Source organism: Rhipicephalus sanguineus, chromosome 1 (genome assembly GCF_013339695.2).
Source record: "Rhipicephalus sanguineus isolate Rsan-2018 chromosome 1, BIME_Rsan_1.4, whole genome shotgun sequence".
Classification (NCBI taxonomy): Eukaryota; Metazoa; Arthropoda; class Arachnida; order Ixodida; family Ixodidae; genus Rhipicephalus; species Rhipicephalus sanguineus.
In genome coordinates, this window is record NC_051176.1 from 201,105,755 (window position 1) to 201,124,610 (window position 18,856).

General features: G+C 45.9%; 1 protein-coding gene across 1 annotated transcript in view; it reads right to left on the minus strand.

Annotated features, from left to right (window-relative positions):
* LOC119405385 (putative aminopeptidase W07G4.4) overlaps positions 1 to 18,856 on the minus strand; it is a 41,861-nt gene that overhangs the window by 20,311 nt on the left and 2,694 nt on the right. The window lies entirely within an intron of this gene.

Sequence of the window (18,856 nt, forward strand, 5' to 3'; positions counted from 1 at the left end):
AGCCGCTAGGACGTTTGTCAGGGTGAGAAGAAGAAAAAGACGACGACTAAGAGAGAGGAGAAGGAAGATGAAGTTAATGTGTGTGAAACGGTGCGGAATAAAGGTCAAATAAATTGACGCGTGCATTCGTTATGCACGATGCACAATCATCTAGACACAAATACAATACAAAGGCACTGCAAACGCCATGTAAGAGCATGTTAGTTATTGCACGTGCTTACGGACCTCTCGCAGTTGACTCAAGCAAAACGTGGAAATCGTTAATCGCGGAAATCGTTCATCGTAAACGTGGAAGCTTACGATTAACGTTTAATGCCGGTATCTGGCGCAGTAAACAATACGCTGCAGTACTCCCAGATAAATGTAACCGTAAGAACTGCAAACTGAGGAGCCGGCGTGCTCGGACGTGTTTGGTCACTCGTGGCAAAATAACAGTATCGACCTCAGTGCGGTTTTACAAACATTTCTTTCTTTTTAGGTTACGATGTTAACTAGCACAACCAATCAAGCAACCAGGGGCGAATAATTTGGTCAATTAATTCGACGCTACATACACTTATAGTAAACATATCTTTAAAAGACGGGTAAATCAAGCGATTTCTTCCGTGGTTTGTAACTCCATGGACGGTATCGATACGCTTTCTGCGTGGCAAGTTCGCGTAATAAAAAGAAAGCAAAAAAAATAAAGGAAATATGGTATACCACGCCCCGTTACCTGTCTCTTCTGACGCAAGAGGGTGCACGGACCAAACTCTCATGCCGAGTTAGCAGCGACGTTCGCGGTCTTCTCCACGGCCGCTGCTAGTGGCGCTTTAGTGAATGAGAGCCTCGCAGACTGTGCACCGGTGGTTATCACGCCGAGAAGCTACTATATATACACTATAGGGGAACCATATGTGACCGCATGGCGCAAGCAAACGAAGAACAGACGTACAACTCTCGCTTTTTCTGTGACTTTTGCGTTCAAGAGACCAAGTTATACATTACTCCACTATCTTCCACAACAAGCCCTAACGACTACTTTTAAAAATTGTAGCAATAACTCGTATTTCATATAGAGCGACGTAAGGTTGAGGTGGTGCGAATTCGTCGTAGAAGTGAGTAGGGTGTGGAGACACGGATACGAGAGAAGAGCGTATACAGACGACACGCAGACGCGTTTGTCTTATCTGTTTCTCTACTCTTGTGTCCGTGTGTGCACGACTTATTCTCTTCTACGATGTATAACTCATCTATGTCTATACTGCGAGAGCACTTACAGCACGATGGAGCAGCGCTTTAATGAAGTTCTCACATTAGTACACGCCTCGTGGGGGAAGATGTGCGCGATGTACCGTTAGTGGCTGTCGTAATGATTATGGTGAGGACACGGCAGGAAGGCTTCCTAAGCACGCGTATATAGGTCTGGAGTAGTACTAAATAATAATCATTAAAAAAAAAAGATACGTTGCGGCCGTCGAACTCTTTCACGTTTTATCAACTGCAAGGTGACCGCCAGCCACCGATGGCGAGTTGCGGACGTTTGCGAAACGGCCTTTGCAAGCAGGGAGAAAAGCAGCGCTGAAAACTTGCAAACATACGCGCTTTATGAGGCGCCGCACAGTACGCCTTTGCCCCTGCTGGCGCTGCTAAACTTTCTCTCTCTCTCTCTTTTCGCTGACCGACTCGGGAACAACGCCGTGTTCTTACAATGCACCGCTCAGCTTAGATAACGCATTTAGTAATATTATCCCTCCATACGTAGTACTCTGCATACGTCAAGAATGGCTACTATAATATGTATGTACTCAAAATATAATGATTCATGTAACTTGTAGTATATGCATATACTATGCTTTAAAGAAAACATGCCCTGGTAGCTTAGCGGCTGAGGTGCTGAGCCCGAGGATGCGGGTTTGATTTCGGGCCCCGGTGGCCGTATTTCTATGGGGGGGAAAAAAGTGCACTCAGACCTATAGGATAAAGAACTCCAGGTGGTGAGAATTAATCCGCAAGCCTCCACTGTGTGGCGTACCTCATAAGCATATCGTTGTTTTTGTACGTAAAACTCATGAATCTCTTACAGACAAGTGTAGACATTGTGACTCTAGAGCCACCTTAGAGCACATACTATGGGGATGTCCAGATATAATAAACAATAGCTGTGATGCAGCCTTAAACAGCGACAGCCTCCGCGCGCGCTGGGAGTCTGCGTTGCTCAGATCGGACCTGGAGCAACAACTCTGGGCCGTCCAGCGAGCCGAAGAAGCCGCCAAGGGCCAGCAACCCTTGGCCGAAGCCTAGGCAGTATCCAGGCCCATCCCACCAATTCGCAGGGCAATTAATAAAGTTAATTGATCTGATCTGATCTTAAGATGGAATAATAATGGTACACCTCGGATGGGTCGCAATGGCGGTGTATTTTTTTCAGTCAGTTTCAGAAAATGGAACTTCCGTTTGCTGCTCTTTTTTTTTTTCTTCATCATTAGCTAAGTGCTTAAGACAAACATGCGAGCAGATAATTTTATTTGCAGAAAAGCTAGAGAGTTACGTAGAAAAAAATGCAGCTTTAAAAGTAGTAGAATGAGTCCAGAAACTTATGATGCAGTTTTTGGCAACTCGCAAGCTTTGGTTGACGATTGTCTGTTAAAGCCCGCCGACATCCTATTTAAGATAAACATTAATCGGACTGTTATTACATGCCAAGGCGACAAGACATCCAGTCATGCGCGTGGCATATATGAAGTATAAATGTTTTTTTTAAGGCAATAATTTTTTTTTTCAGAAATCGCCTGTAGTACACAGCAATGCTATACAGCACTTGATCTCGACTGCTCGAAGCGGCGGATATCGGACATTATTCGCGCAAGAAAAAAAAATCGAAACGCATAATCGACAAAATCACTAAAATTTACTAAGTAACGTTTAAAATAATTGTTGTATGGCACATGTGGCAAGTGACAAATTGTAGTCGGTGAGCTTTTAAGGTATATCGAGTTCGAGTGAAATCTGAGAGGATGGTGCCGATTTCGAAAAATGCGTAGTCAAACTTACGGTAAAAATATGCTCTTCTTTTATCGATAAAACGCGGTTTTGTGCATTTAGACATAATATGAACTAAAACACCCGTGCATATCGTCGCACACTTTGGGAATGAATACCTCGGAACTATAACGTCACCCTGACAATTCGTTCAGAGTGGGCGTACGCCTTTCGAAATCACCAGCTATTGCAATATCTGCCGCGAAGCAATAACTTTAAAAGTAAATTTAAAAAATGAGTGACTTTAGTCGATTATGCATTTAGATCTCTAGCGCAAATAATGTCTGCGGCTTGGAGCAATCCAGCTCAACAAGTGCAATTATATGATATCTCTCACAGGCAATTTTTTAAAATTATGTGTATTTAAAAAAAGCAAAATGAACTACCGTGCGTGTAGGACGCCGCTAGCCAACTGTTCTTAGCACACTTTTCCCCCCTTGTTTTAGCAAATCATTCTACACTTTTATACACTGGCTGCACGTGTTCTGTGGTTAGGATCGGAACGCCCACATGAGTGCAAATATATGACGGCATCAACGACACAATGGAAGTTGACGCACTGCAACCTCTCACTGCGCTTTTAAGATAAGATAACCTGCGGTGCTCGCACCATCTTTGAACAATAGCTGAGCAACGACACGAGACATATTCCACGCGGCCGGAGACGCCGGGCGCATCCGCTCGTGATATATATATATATATATATATATATCTATATATATATATATATATATAATATATATATATATATATATATATATAATATATATATATATATATATTACGATCGTAAACATACAAGTATGCTGCACAAAAAGTAAACAGAAAATTGTTTTGATAAGAAACACAGCCTGCAGTAAAGTGTGCATCTCCGTACGGTTTCCCTGTAAAGAAACCGACTGGATGGTCGTTACGAATGTATATACTGTACATTAGTAGTGACGCCAGGACGCCGCGATCGACGACGACGACAAGAAGCGGTGAGGGCACTGCATGCGTCTGTGCCGAGGCTCGCTCATCAGTGGTGCACAAAAAAAAAAAGGAAGGAGCTGTCCTCGTGGACACCAAAGGCGCATCGATGCACGCACAGAGCCAAAGACGGCAGGGCGTTGCGTGACTTCCAACCATTTAAAAGCGCGACACGATTCCTTAGAATGAGAGGTTGAACAAAACTGCAAAAGCAAGCAACAAAAGCTGCAGTGGAAGAGAGAGCCAACATAGGTACTGATTTTTCGTTGGACCGTCGTAACGGTGTTGTCTCGAAAGAATAACACGGCACAATATGCTCCGCCCACAAAGACACCGGCTAAAGTATAAGGACCAGGACGAAAATAATAAGACGTGCACAAAAAGGACGTTGTGATCAATCGATGTAGTCTCAGAGTATTCGTATGAAGGCACTACTGCGGGCGCAGTTGCGCATTGCGCGATGTGTCAACGAAGGCCGATGATTTGGTGCAATTAAATGGCGCATATTTGCGCAGTCTACAATAACCGCCCACTCGAGATGCATAAAAGCCGGCTTCAGGGGTGTCGTGTACGAAGGCCGAACAACGCGTATGCAACGATGTCGATTTTCACCCGCTTCATGAAAGGCAATTCTCTCTTACTGAAGAACGTCGGGGAAAAAAAAAAAAAGCACGAGACGGGACGAAGCTCTATGCTCACCGATGCCCCTCACCCCCTGTTGTTTTTTAGGCTACCATCACCTTAACCCTCCTCTCTTTTTTTCGCTGCAGAAGACAAATAGCTCGACCTGAACATGATAGATTTATTCCGCATCCCTCTATAGATTGCATGTTCCAAGACCATATGTTGTTATTGCGCCGGACACAGGTTTCTCCTGGCGACGCTATTGAGAGCCAGCGCTGTGTCCATACATAATGTAATCATGCACGTATCACAAGTGCGAAGCACCGAACGCAACGCTGTATATGACGCCACTGTCGCTTTTTGACGGTCGCCCTCGTTCTAAACATATATACTCCCGGTCTTTCAAGCCGTTTTTTTTTCACCGCCATAACTATAGTTTGACACGTTTGTTTGACCGACATTCGAATTCATTTTTGACAAAGCGAAAGACACAGGGCGTCACAATAGAAACGGCGCAAGCAGCTGCATGGAACTTCCGCGTGTCAGTTTGTTCTGCTGACGTCGTTGGCATTTTAAACAGCATAGCAGTACTTCACCAGCGAGGCTATGTTTTGCCTTTGGAACATTGTTCCCGGCGACGCGCTTCTCCCGGGCAGCCCGTACATGAAGGAGGGGGGGAAATTCCAGCAGATTTGAACGGGGTCAATTATGAGTTTGAATGCGAATAGCGTATCAATGGCGACTCGACGACACTCAATCAGCGCTGTGGAAAACGCGCCAAGCGTCTGAACACGCTTGTTTCCACGCGGGACATTCTTAAGGTCGTTCTATTTGGCCTGATAAGGCATAGGCCTGAGGCGTAGTTGTTGGAGCATCGGGCTTCGGTATTATATTGGCCCAGGGTTTAAATTCCACAGTCGAAACATTGTTAACATTTTTTTATTTCTATTTATCCGGTGTATGCGTTTCGCTGAATCCACTCGCGATTAGATGACGTCATTCGTGCGCGTGTCTGTCTATGGTGACTTCACACCGGAAGCTGGATTTTCCACCCATCCGGAATCCGTCGTGCTAGCCAAAGAAATGCTTTTTGCACTTGACGCTAAGTGCTCTTGTATACACACGTATAACTAGCTTTTCAGCTTATACGCGGTACGCACAATACAGCACGCTCGTCCACTTTCCTGTCGCCATTCGAATTACATTTGCTGGGACAACCTGCAGAATCGTCGGCCTCTGCGCACAAGAACGATCATCGCCCCTCGCGATGGTGGAGAAGATTTACAGGCACGAAGCACGCAGTGCAAGCTCCACCGCTTGCTAGGAATCCGCCGAATCTCATTTGGCGGCATGCGCGCGTGCACCAGAATGCGGAGCGAGGTTGCAGCTCGAACCGCGTGGATGACGGCGCGAAATCGGCCAACGCTCACTTCCTGCACGTGGAGCGTATACGGCCTCTGCGCCACGCAGAGTGCGAGTCAAACATCCTGTTCTCGGTGCCGGCACTGGCTGCAACGGCGCTTTCCCCGGGCATCTTCCTCGTTGCATCGCCAGTCGAAAGCACGGTCAACGCCCACCCCATCGCGTGGTTGCATGCGTGTCGGTTCGTTCGGGCGCCTTTTGCTTGCCTTGCCCGTTGGCACCGCTCGCGGTAATAGTGCGGGCATGTTGTTTACCTGTGCGATCACCTTATACTACATTACTTTTAAAACTAAACTGTGAGGTTTAACACCCCGAAACTGGGCAGTGTAGCGCCCAAAGTATGCACGAGCGTTCCTGTAGCCCTCTCCCACGGTAATGAGGCCGCAAGGGCCGGAACCGAACACGCGGCCTCGTGATGAACAGCGCTGCGTACCCTGGCTACACCATATATTCACCGAGCCACCGCGGCGGGCTGTTACTTTTGTCGTGTTCTTCGCAGGAAGCACGCGCTCGGACGCCGACGGAAAAATTTTGCGACAGCTTATTCAATAGAGTGTCCCCTGTCAGTCGCCGCTATGCTTCCAGGTCAGGTGGCTCAAGTTACTGCAGATGGAAAATACCGGGGGAAAGCCCTTTCATTTAGCTGTATATAGTAGACGTATAACGTGGGGAAACGGGAGCGCACAAATGATGCACAAATAGTATAAACAACCATTCGATGCCAGGTATTAAAGTCGCGACATTATGGACGGAGTTAATTGGCCCTATCTATACAGGATACCTCGTTGTTCTCATTTCCCAACTGAGCGTGGCTCGATTAGCGTCACGACCAGACCGCGCAGATCGGTACGCAAGAATGATCTTTTTTTAATATCAAATGAGTGAAACTCGACAAATTCCCTCCTCCTTTCGTTGAATTCTTGAGGTATACCTTATCAAGGGCACGTCAGCAGCGACGGGTTCGTAGGAATTACGAGTAGAAAGTGGGGAAAGACGACAGGGTGAGCAGCACACTGAGCCATCGTAATTTTGTCATTATGGGATGGGGCCGCCAAAGTCGCAGCGACGCGAGGAGTGCGGAGGGAGTCAGTTCCTGTGCGAGGCCGCGACGTTGGGATATATAATGGAGAACGGCAAAATTGACAAGTTTGCGGCAACGTGTCTTTCTTTTTTGTTTTGTGCCGCCTCGAACGAAAGGCCACTAGCCTGTTGTGCCCACTGGCTTCCTGTCGTGTAACGCCGCGTAACATCGAACTATAACGCGCAATGCTGCGGGATCAAGGCCGATCGAAAAGGCCCCTATAAAACTATGCGCCCTAATTTCTCTGCTTGATTAGCCAAAGTATAAGAGACGGAACGTACATGTGTAGCGCTGCATGCAGGCACGGGTGTTTTCTTTCTTATGTTTGTTTTTGGGGAGATGAATGCATACGCGTACTTCCGATTCCTATGTCATTACTTAAGGCACATGCAGTCAAGGTGGCGATGGAATCGCGCGTGTCTACACTTATTGAATTTATAGACTGCTAAGATATTTTCTTTATGCCATATTTTTATTAATTTGGGAGAAAAAAGATGTTGATAACTAGCAGATACTATGAAGGACAGTCTCTCTTTCCTTTTTTTTTTTCTTCTTTTTTTACTTTGTCGGTGTGACGTACGTCGCGCGAACTCGGAACCAATTTCGCGTATTTAGCCAAATTGCTGAGTTAAGCCTCGATTCTGCAAGAAACGCAGTGGAAGTATTCTTCATCGATAAAGAGCTGAGTCATGAGAAGCCGGTGCGGGAACACGTGTCGCATGTCATTCTATCTTACCAAGCCTGCTGTCAAATCGATATTCTTTTTTTTTTTTTCACACGGCAAAGCTTGCGTAACTTACTGACACAGTTTAGCTTCTTAACTGTCCTGTTTAGTACCACTTCGTTACTGCGTTTCCGAAATGAAGATATAGTCGACAGACTTCGCTTCGATCGGCGTGCGTCCTTCATACACTGTATGCAACGTATATACACATACGGCGTGATGGACACATACATTGGGAAACGTCGACGCCGCAGCGGATACCGCATATATTGCCTATTGAGCGCCATAGATAAACTCTAGCCGCCATGCTTTCGGATGTGGCCTCATCGGTCAATGGCGAGATCCACGAGCGCCAAGGCTGCGCTGGCGCGCTGCCGAAGTGGCAATCAAACCGCCACTTGGCCGCACGCACACACTTGCTGCGCGGGTGCCCACGTGTTAAGTCATATGCACGCTCCTGCCATGCCCTTCCGCTGAAAGCATGCACTGCGCTTCGCGTCTTTTCTGTTTTTCGGGTACGCGGACAGTGGGTTATTTCGTAAAAACAACGAGAAGCTGACAAAGTTGCTCGCGGAAAGTTGTGTTCGCGAAAAAAAAAAAAAAAAAGGAGTACGTCGGCTCATTACCGGCGCCATCTCTGGAGCCCCAATAATACATCGATAATGTCACCAAGGCAAAGATACAGGGATGCAGTTGAGACGTTCTCTAAAATTTCTCTTGCGAGGAGAAAATGACGATGACACCGAAATTCCGCCACTCCGATTCAGACACGACATATCGATACGACGTGATGACGCTGAACCACTGTATATGGTCGAAATCACATGCAGGCGTTGAGAGTTTCCGCAAAGGTATGGAGTTGTGGAAGGCGAGATTTTCTGTTATTACACGCGTAACAAGTGCAGCCTACATTCATTGTGACCTTGAAAAATTTTATAATCATTGATAATTACATAGGCGTGCGCACAGGGGGAGCAGGGGGGGCGCCCCCCCCCTAATCATCTAAGAGGGGGGGGGCGCACAATCTGCCCCGTACATTGACCCTTCTAGTCACCTAAGAGGGGGGGGGGGGCGGAAAATCGGCCCTATACATTGAGTTAGTAGGGGGGGGGGGCGCTGCGATGAACCTTCACCCCCCTGATGGGGAACCCTGCGCACGCCTATGGATAATTACGTTTCAAAGCAAAACCCCGGACTCCGGAGCAGGTTGCCATGCTGGATGACATTTTGTACTGAGCCACGCCTCTGCAATCCACTGTCAGCTTTCCCCGCATAGTGCCGCATGAAACGGTCCCTTTAAGTGCCTCGCTATAAAAATAGGAAACAATCTTCGCAAAAGTAACGTTATTCTAATTGAGCTGAATTGTAGCCCCCGTGCCCCAGAAACAATACAACTGCGCCAGCACTGTAAAAAAACGTGTGTGCTTTAGCAGCATAAAACACCAAGAGTTTTTGGAAGAGAATGCGCGAGCAATATGTCTATCTGATCGAGTGACAGGCATCAAGTGACAACTGGTCCAGCTGTATGCGAACTGCAGCAGTGGAGGGCGAGATTCGGGCTCCACAACAGGCTGCAATTTCATGCACAGTTATTCGTTACTAACTTTCTCTTTGCAGTCTCTGGTCGCGTCAGTACAGTAAACAAGATCTGACAAATTACTGTCACTCATGTAGTTAACTGCATTTATCGAAATTTTACCGCACGCTGAGGAAATCGAGAACAGCGCGTCGGTGCATCAAAGTTGGGCGAATTGACACGCGCGAAAACTAACAAAAAAAAAGGGGGGGGGGAGTGCGCATAGACAAGGTATACAAGGTGTATACACTGCACGAATTCTGGTATACACAATTTTACAGGGCGTACACAGCATTCGCCATGCGCACTCGTTGTTTTCCTTAAAATTTCTTAAAGTTGGTCCGAGCATCGGCCATAACAAACCATAATCAGTAACCAAGATCTGCACGCGCAGCGGGGACAACCAAAACTATTTACAATAAAGGTTCGCGGCTGCCACAGATTTGAGTGCCTCCGGACATCGCCTCTTGAGGGCAGTGAAAAGATTTATAGATGCATGCACGTGCTTGAAAATATGTCCGAGCATGTTGGTCGCCCCGGTTAGCGCTGGCGGCCGGTATTACAGGGTGCTTTCTCTCGCTCCTGCAGTGGCCTTCGGCTCAGCCACGTGCGCGTAATACAGAGGGCTAAACGACGTCGTCCAATGGCAGCAGAGAGCGGAGCGTGCTCTCTGCTGACGCGGCCGATGCATCGGCCGCTGACTCCGGCACAAAGTGTGCACGCACTTAGGACACGTATACATACGTGCGTATACAACTTACCGCGATGTGTGGCTTGCGACGGTGCGTGTGTGTGCGCTTCTGTGCGCGCTGCGCTCACTTATGAGCCCGCGTCCTCGTGCCTGCGATAAAGTGCAGCTCGAGGGGAACAAAGGGCGGCGCGCGCTGCCCACGACGTCGGCGACGGCTTCCCGCCTCCGCGACGATATATTACCGCTCCGCGCGAGATATCGCACTCGCGCACGCCGAGGAACGCTGGCACTATCGGCAGCATTGTTGCCTCACGGTGCCTCGGCTAAGTACACAACAGCGCCAACTCGACCTCCTGTGCAGCTGAACTCAGTCGCTATACAAAGGGAAGGCAGGGGAGACACCGCGATACACACACGGTATATGCTACATAGTGTACGACGCACTCCCTGTAATATATATATATATATATATATATATATATATATATATATATATATATATATATATATATATATATATATATATATATATATATATATATATATATATTGCTTGGTTATTTTTCTTTTTTTCAGACAATACAATTTCTTTTTTGAAAATTGCCTTCGACAGATAATGCAATTGTAGCCGTTGAGCTCGATTACTCCAAGCGGAGGATATTACTTGAGCGAGAGACCTGAATATATAGTTTGCTCATTAAGTTTTAATTATGTTACGGCATATCTTACGATTTACGAACTGTAGCCGGTGAATTCGCAGGACGTATCCACCATCAACGAATTTTCAGGGCTACGCCAGTGTTGTCCGATGAAGTAGATGGGCGTCATGTAGGAACGAAAGAAGGGGAATTTCTCGAGGAGCTCTTTTCTTTTGTTAGAAAGAACCTGATGCATCCAAGAGACAAGCGAGCGCAGGGGACATCAGTTGTTATCTTTAACTGTACAGTAATTACGACATAAATTGAAATGAATTCAAGTGGAAGGAAAAACACCTATCGCTGGGGCCCGAACCCAAAACCTTCGAATTACGCGTCCGAACAGTGCACCCATTTGAGCTGACACTGATTGAACATACCTAAAATCAGTGCCTCCCTCAGGTTTACTTTCAAATGGATATGTCAGGCCAGTCCAGCGGCCTGTAATCGCAGCATTTATATGAGCGAACATGGCCGATGACGTATTTCAATTTGCCGCGAGTAGCAATCGAGCCCAAGGACTACACTTACGCTATCTGTCACAGTGTATATTAAAAGATCCTGCAGTGTCTAAAAAACAATCGACATAAATGATTCACATTTTCGTTTGAATGATCGGTGTATGCGCGCTCTATGTACGTTCATCGCATATTCGTGCGACTGACAACCTGCGGAGAGTTCCGCGGCAATTAAAGCTAATCAGGGCAGGGGATAGCGTAATGACTAAATTCCAAATGTTCTCGTGGCGCGTCATTACAGGCCGAGCGGCTCTCTCCCTATAGTCGTTATCACTGGTCCGGATCGGCCGGTCTGAAGTTGGACGCGTGAGACTCAATATGAAATGTTAGATAAGAGATATCAGCGTCGCTACATTGTGCGGATGACTTTCACTCGATTGATTTCATTCTTTTTTTTTTTATCATCCACCGCTCACAATAGGCCGATTCCCAGTATAGCCGGTATTACAAAGTGGGCGGAACGCGTCGTTCGAACAACTGAAGCAGCTCAAAGAGGAAGCGCATTGGAAAATAATTCGCGCATTATCCCGGTCCACGTGTGCAATATAGTGAGGTGGCAGTCTTGAAATGCATTAATGATCCTGTGCGCGAACAGTTGATATGTAAGGACTTGCGAAAGCACCGTTTCTATTCGGGGACTGTCGCGGCTGTGAGTGCGTACATATGGGCCCGCCTGACCACACAGTGGAAAGCAGCCGGCTCTGTCCGAACACACAAGGAACATTCCATTGATAAGACTGTGCGCGACTTGCTCGTATCTTGCTCAGTCAACACGGGAACGTACAGTGCAAACGCGGTAATCGACCCCCGTAGCTGCTGTCGCTTTTTTTTTTTTTTTTTTTGCGCCACCGAACTGCTTCGTCCTGATGTCCAAGGAAAAGCGGGAGGCTTGCTTGGTACACCGCATTACGACAGCATTTGTCTCTTCCAGAGGAACACCTGCAGCGTTCAGCGGTGCTGCTAAAAAGTGCCAGCTGTCATGCGGGTCGAGGATATATATACACTCGCTGGACCTCCCACCTATCACGCAGCACGATTTAAAAAAAAGGAACGGCGTTACGCAAAGCAAACCTAGTTCATATTGTTCCTAGTACACTGGAGCAGTCACTACTATCTTTTTTCGTTAATTAAGTTTATTTAATTAGCCATAATTATTTTTGTAACTCGACAAGTACTCACCTAATTATCGAAATGTCAATGAGGCATACGTAGGCATGTTCAAATGACATCTAACTGCGCTGTTTTCAGCAACGTACTAATTGCGCGCTCATTTTTTCCATTTGATAAGGAAAGCCCGCGAAATCGGAAAAGTGACACGTGACTAGACTGTTGCGCGCATCAAAAAGCCGCGCCCTCAAACAGGCTCACTGTGAGGTAGCCAGTATAAAGCAAAAATATATGGATCGCCCTATCTGCCATTACGCGGCCGAAGAAACACGCCCCTTTGGTCTTAGAGTCAGGCCGTAATCAGAACAGCGCTCCTACCGCGTTATCAATGAGAACAGTCGGCCGTGAGATTGGATAATGATAGTGGCGTACAATCGAGTGGCTTGAATCCCCGCAAGATTGCGACGCATGTTGGCGCCCGGCCTGTAACCTTGCCAGAGTGCGAAACGTTGTCTCTGGCAACGCTAAACAGGCAAAGCGGTTGCTTGCAGTAAGCTCATTTGAGGGCGCTCCTTTCTTTTGTGGCTGGGAGCGTAGTCACGTGTTATTTTTCATAGTTCGCGGGCTTTCTTTATCAGCCGGAAAAGATGAGCACGCAATTAGTAGGTTGTTGAAAATAGCACAGTAAGATGTCATTTGAACATGCCTACATATGGGTCATTGACATTTCAATATATATATATATGGGTCATTCCACGCCAACTTTCCCAGCCTTGGCGCTTGACCATCTGCGATTTCAATGAAAAAAATCGAGGACTATCTATCTAAAGCCAGAAGCCTTCCGCCAAAATATTTTTGGCAAAAAAAAAAATTTTCAGTGCTGCAAACCCTATGTGAAGTTTTTCGGAAGGCTCGAAACTACGGCTCGGCAAATGCGTTTGCGCCCGTCCTCTTAGGTGATTAGGGGAAGGGCGCCCCCCCCCGCCCCCCCCCCCCCTGTGCGCACGCCTATGTATATAAGTGATGATGTTTGACCAGGAACCGTGAATAGGTGCAAAAGTACAACATGCGCTTCATATTACAGCAACTGAATTTTTCCTTAATCGTAGTGTTCTTCCCACTTTTATATCTGTGCGCAGGCAACGGAGCGTTGCACGCATCGGTGTCACTTCCCGCTGTTGCGTAAGCACGCTATGCCGACCTTCAATGGACAGCTGCATGTGGTTAAATTCAAGCGGAGTTCGTATTTCTCTATTACTCAGGAATACTCGCTAGTAAAGCATTCAAATAAGCACGGGCAGAGATTATTATGTTATCTAGCTGTTCCGTGGCGAATCTCGCGCCCATGTAGGTTGTACTAACCGCTGGACGCGTTTCTGCGAAGAGAAAACACGAGCAAAAATAGACATCGGCAGAACACAACTTCAAACATTCTTTTTCTTCCTTAAAACAAAAAAGTAATTTGATAAAACTTTCTCAGTCAGTAGACAACTAATGTTGCTAGTAAATGCGCTATTTAGCATAATTTTACTGGGAGCACCTCAATGTTAAATTTACGACTAAACATGTGCGAAAATGAACTTTCTTGCAACTTTGTCGCCAGCTCTACACACCATTTCACGCCATATACGTCTCAAACTATTTTTGGGCTACAGTAAAACTTCCTGGCAATCAGTTAAATCAAAATATTACATTTCACTGAATGTCGCCTTTCTATGAAAAAATCCCCAATATGGGTCATATTGTCAATATTTAAGGCCGCATGAAAAACCCACGAAAGCCTAAACGTTCGTGAAACTTACTTTAAGTGAGAAGCCTACGATCGTTATGCAGGCAAAAATTTGTCCTAGCCTAATATATGAAGAAGAGATTTTTTGAAAACGCATTTTCCGAGCCATATAGTTTCGAGCTTTCCGAAAAACTTCACATAGGGTTTGCGGCACTGAAAAATTTTTTTTGCCAAAAATATTTTGGCGGAAGGCTTCTCGCTTTGGATAGATAGTCCTCGATTTTTTTTTCATTCAAATCGCAGATGGTCGAGCGCCAAGGCTGGGACAGTTGGCATGGAATGACCCATATATATATATATATATATATATATATATATATATATATATATATATATATATATATATATATATATATATATATATATATATATATATATATATATATATATATACACTCCAACTTAAAATAATTTATGTCGCCTTATTGAAGTTTCGATCGACCGCAATGCGGAATTTTAATGAGGAAGCTTCCGTATGAACAAGAACGCCATTAACGGGGAACCTGAAAAATTATTTGTTTGCTTAAGACAGAAATTGTAATGATAAAACTTACCATATTAGAAAACTTATTATTTGCTTTAGATTGATTTTTAATTGGTGCACCACGTGGTGTAATTTGCTTCTCATGTGGACCAAAATGAATAATTTCTAAAATTTGTGATTTTTTCTCGTAATATTTACAAACTTCAGTGACCGGAAAATATTTTTAACGCAATATGTACCTTCCGCAGAGTAAATATTGATTACTCTGATATTCATACATAGCGCATTATTACAGGGGAAGAAATGCAAACAGAGAACATTTTGGTGAAATTTCTGGATGCCTATATGGCAGAAAAATTGCAGTATAACATTATTGAGCTTCGTACACCTTACACACACGTTTTTGCTTAATATATGTAAATCAGATTTGGCATTGAAACGAGGAATGATACTCTAAGAATAAATTTTCTGGAAAACATCACTCAGACGACATTCTGCGAAATTTGGAAAGCTCTTACGTGACGAAAAAAAAATTTTCTCTTAAATATTCAAGCAATCCACTGTTTGCGATAAAATGAATCAGCGCAATGTGTTTTTCGAATACATTTGAGATGGTCGCCAAAATGCCTAGGACATATAGCTGAGTGTCTTACCCACTGGGTTAAACTTAAAACGGTGCCTCACATAGAAGACCTGCGGACTTTGCTTTATGACATCATGCAACGCGGACCGAAATTTTGACGTCACCACTTCGCCACGCCGGGCTATAGGCAATGTAAATTTCGGTCTGTGTAGCATGATCTAATACAACAAAGTGCATAGGCCTTCTACCTGGAAGGCTTAGCGCGTGTTCCGTGTCTCCCACTATCTCATTCCCAATGGGTAGCTGATGGACGCCTGCCTGCCCTGGTGGCGGCTGCTGCTCCCTCGGTCTCTCGTCGCGCAGGGCGTCGGTGGCATGCGGCTTTGGCACTGCAGGAGAAGCGCTTAGGTGTTATCCGAGTTTTTTTTCCCCTCACCGAAATGCGGCTGCCGCGTAGACGGAAATCGAACCCGCATCTTTGAGCTTTGTCGCACAGTGCCGCTAAGCTATCACGGAGGGTAAAAAGAGTAAGAGGAGGGTAATAGTAATAGCATCAAGCACAAGCAGCCTTTCTTTCACTGCCGTGACGTGGTCGTGATCGGCGAGATTAGTGTGTAACGCGCAAAGTTGGTTGGTAATCCTAAAGGCCTTTTCACACAGACATGCGGAACTAGAGTGTGCCCTATAATCAAGCTGTGAAGCTTATTACTACTGCATACAAAAATATTGTCCGAAATTCCAGGAGTGGGAGCCCCCCCCCCCCCCCCCCTCCGGACGCCCACGTATATTCCATTAGTTTACCGCCGAACGTGTTACGTATATTAGGCGGACAGCTGGCATGCCAAGGACTCACCTCGATAGCTCAGTGCAAACGTGCAGAATGCGAGCGTATATGCAAACTTGCAGTGCGGCGACGCGGAGAGGTACTGGATGGATCGTGTTCCTATTCTTGTCGGCGCAGAATGGAAGGGGGCTAATATAACAGCCACCCATGGCAGCGCGCGTTGAATCAGGGCGGATCTTGTATCGTTGCTCAAACGCCTCCCGCTTTAAAGCAAAAACGAAACGTCCAGGCGCCATGGCCTATTGTGCTCCTCACGTTATAACGACGGAACATGAGATGGGTTGCGGCAGCAAAATAAGTTCAGTGTTCAACAAAAGTAAAATTGCAGTGAGTACGGCTACGAAATCTGAGCCGGACGTGCGTAAGGTCCGCGGTAGAGCAGAAAAGCTTGTCAGAGGATTAACGGGAAGCTTCTAGACCTTTTCAGTGCGGATCACAAAAAAAAAAAAAAAATCAATATCGAGCGCATAAGCTAGGTGAGGAATATTCGTGCTATCTTTGTCTCTCTCTTTAACACCTCGAGCGCTGCCACCAAAAGCTGCTGCGCTGTGAAGATTCAGAATAAATTTACGGCGACACCCTACAAAACGATTAGCGCCGTTGATCAATAGAGAATATTGTATACGGGGCGATGGAGGATACAGTGGAGGGCTCCAAGTTATTTTATGGCACTTCTGTAATGGACAGCTATATAGCTCGGTACACGAGCATTTCTGCAGAGTAATCTCGTTTTGGCATTACGTCATCATCGGAACGCAGCGACTGCGCTGTTGATTCTATAGATATTTTACGGATGGGTTTCGGTGCCGCCATATTGGGTTGTCAATTTCACCGTTTCGTATCTTTAGCAAATGAGCGAACAGTGCTACTTTTGGCGTATACACATGATAGCGGTTGGGTTGGTGCATTCGACGTTTCGTGACCTCATCAATACACGTCGGGACATAAAAGTAAGAATACATTCGTTTAACAGCCCAAAGTGGCGGCGCCCGTGTGTCTTACGTAAAATAGTCTGGCGTGACTAAGCCGTCAAGCCTGCTGCATTTTCCCGCTCCCCGTGAACACGGCGCGCCCACTGCATGCCCTCTTATTGGCAGAATACTACTGCAAGAGGGTTACGTGCTACCTTGGAAAATTTTCACGAGAATAATTCCATTCAAACTCGTGCACTTAAGGCAAACTCGAGCCAGGGTGCATACACACGACCAGTACAAAGAAAATAACTAAATGCAGCGATTTGTTAACGGAAGTGAAACCGTTGGTCAACTCCGCCTTTATTTTTATTTTTTTGCTTACTCCAACCACGAGCTTAAGTTTTGCTCTTCGCGTTTCCAACGTCAAATCGGCTGATTTATTCTGTACGACAGGCACTGAAATTGTCAGTCGAGCAGGTTGAGCCGAAAGAATGAACCGCGCAGCAACCGTGGAGCAATGGACGACGGCAGGCAGATCTGTACAAAATTTTCATGCATCATATATTATTTTTCTTTCAAATCGGTTCACAAACTATCAGGCAGATCAATGTGGTAATCAAGATATTCCCCAATAGAGACAAATGCATGGTTCCACTCCTTCATCCACTGATAGAAGAACTTCTGTTAAGCGCCTCAGCAATAATGATGCCGCATTTTTTTCGAATTGTCGTCACATGTCCGAAATACGATAAAGCGTAATTTGGTCGTGGGAGGTCCGTTACTGAGAGGACTGATTAGAACAAACGCAATCATGTGCGAAAAAAATGATAATTTATTTTTTAAATGTTGGTAAGACCGTAAATGTCAATGAATTATGACATGTGCGGGCTTAAAATTCAACCGATGGAGAGAGCCCACGCCGTGGCGCGTCATGTACGAACCGCGTAACCCAAGGGTTACTCTGTCGCGCTTCCACTTCGTGGTGCTATCGAGCCTAGTATATTCGCTCTCTACACGCATCTATACTGACGGCTCGATACTGACTAGCACTGAAGTGTTTCAGGTCCGCTTTTGATTAGAAAGACCGCCGGAGTTAATAGGATGAAACGCGGTGCAAACCATAAAGCGGTAAGTAGAATAATAATTCCAATTCGCCGGGGGCTAGATCCGATGAGCAGAAAGGGTGTTCCAAGGCAATGATAGAAAGGCTCTCACAGTAGCAGTGCAGAGTGCGCAGGGGAATTATCATATGGTGTAGGATTCAGCGCCCCTCTTTCGAAAAACTTGGTCGCACGCGGCGCAACGATCCTTCAGACGCTTCAGGAGCTCACCATTGGAAGCTTCATTGAAAGTTTGACCTTCAGGTACAAAAGCTCGTGGGAACAAAGACACTATGAATGTGACTGATTTTCGAGTTGTTGTTCGGTGCTTTTCTTAGCCCTTTCTTTTCTTCTTTTCCACTCCTTGCTTTGCGACTTCGGCTCAATGATGTATTCGTTAGTTCAAGTTTCACCGCTGGCGACGATTCTTTGCATACAAATTCATCACTACGTCCGACGTTTTCCTGGTCAAGGTAACATCATTTTCGTCGCAACTTAATTTCAGATGTTTGCCTCGGCGCATACCGAACGGTCGAGTTTCCCAAACCGAGTGATTTTTTTGCTGTCGTTTTGACAGACATTCGGCGGTCGCGGAGCACAAGGCACAAGACACGCGATCGATATGCATTAATCTTCGCACGGAGTGGCGGGATATTTCATAATTCGTGGGGTCTTCATGGACTTTCTGAAAGCGCTGGAAGCATGTGAAGACAG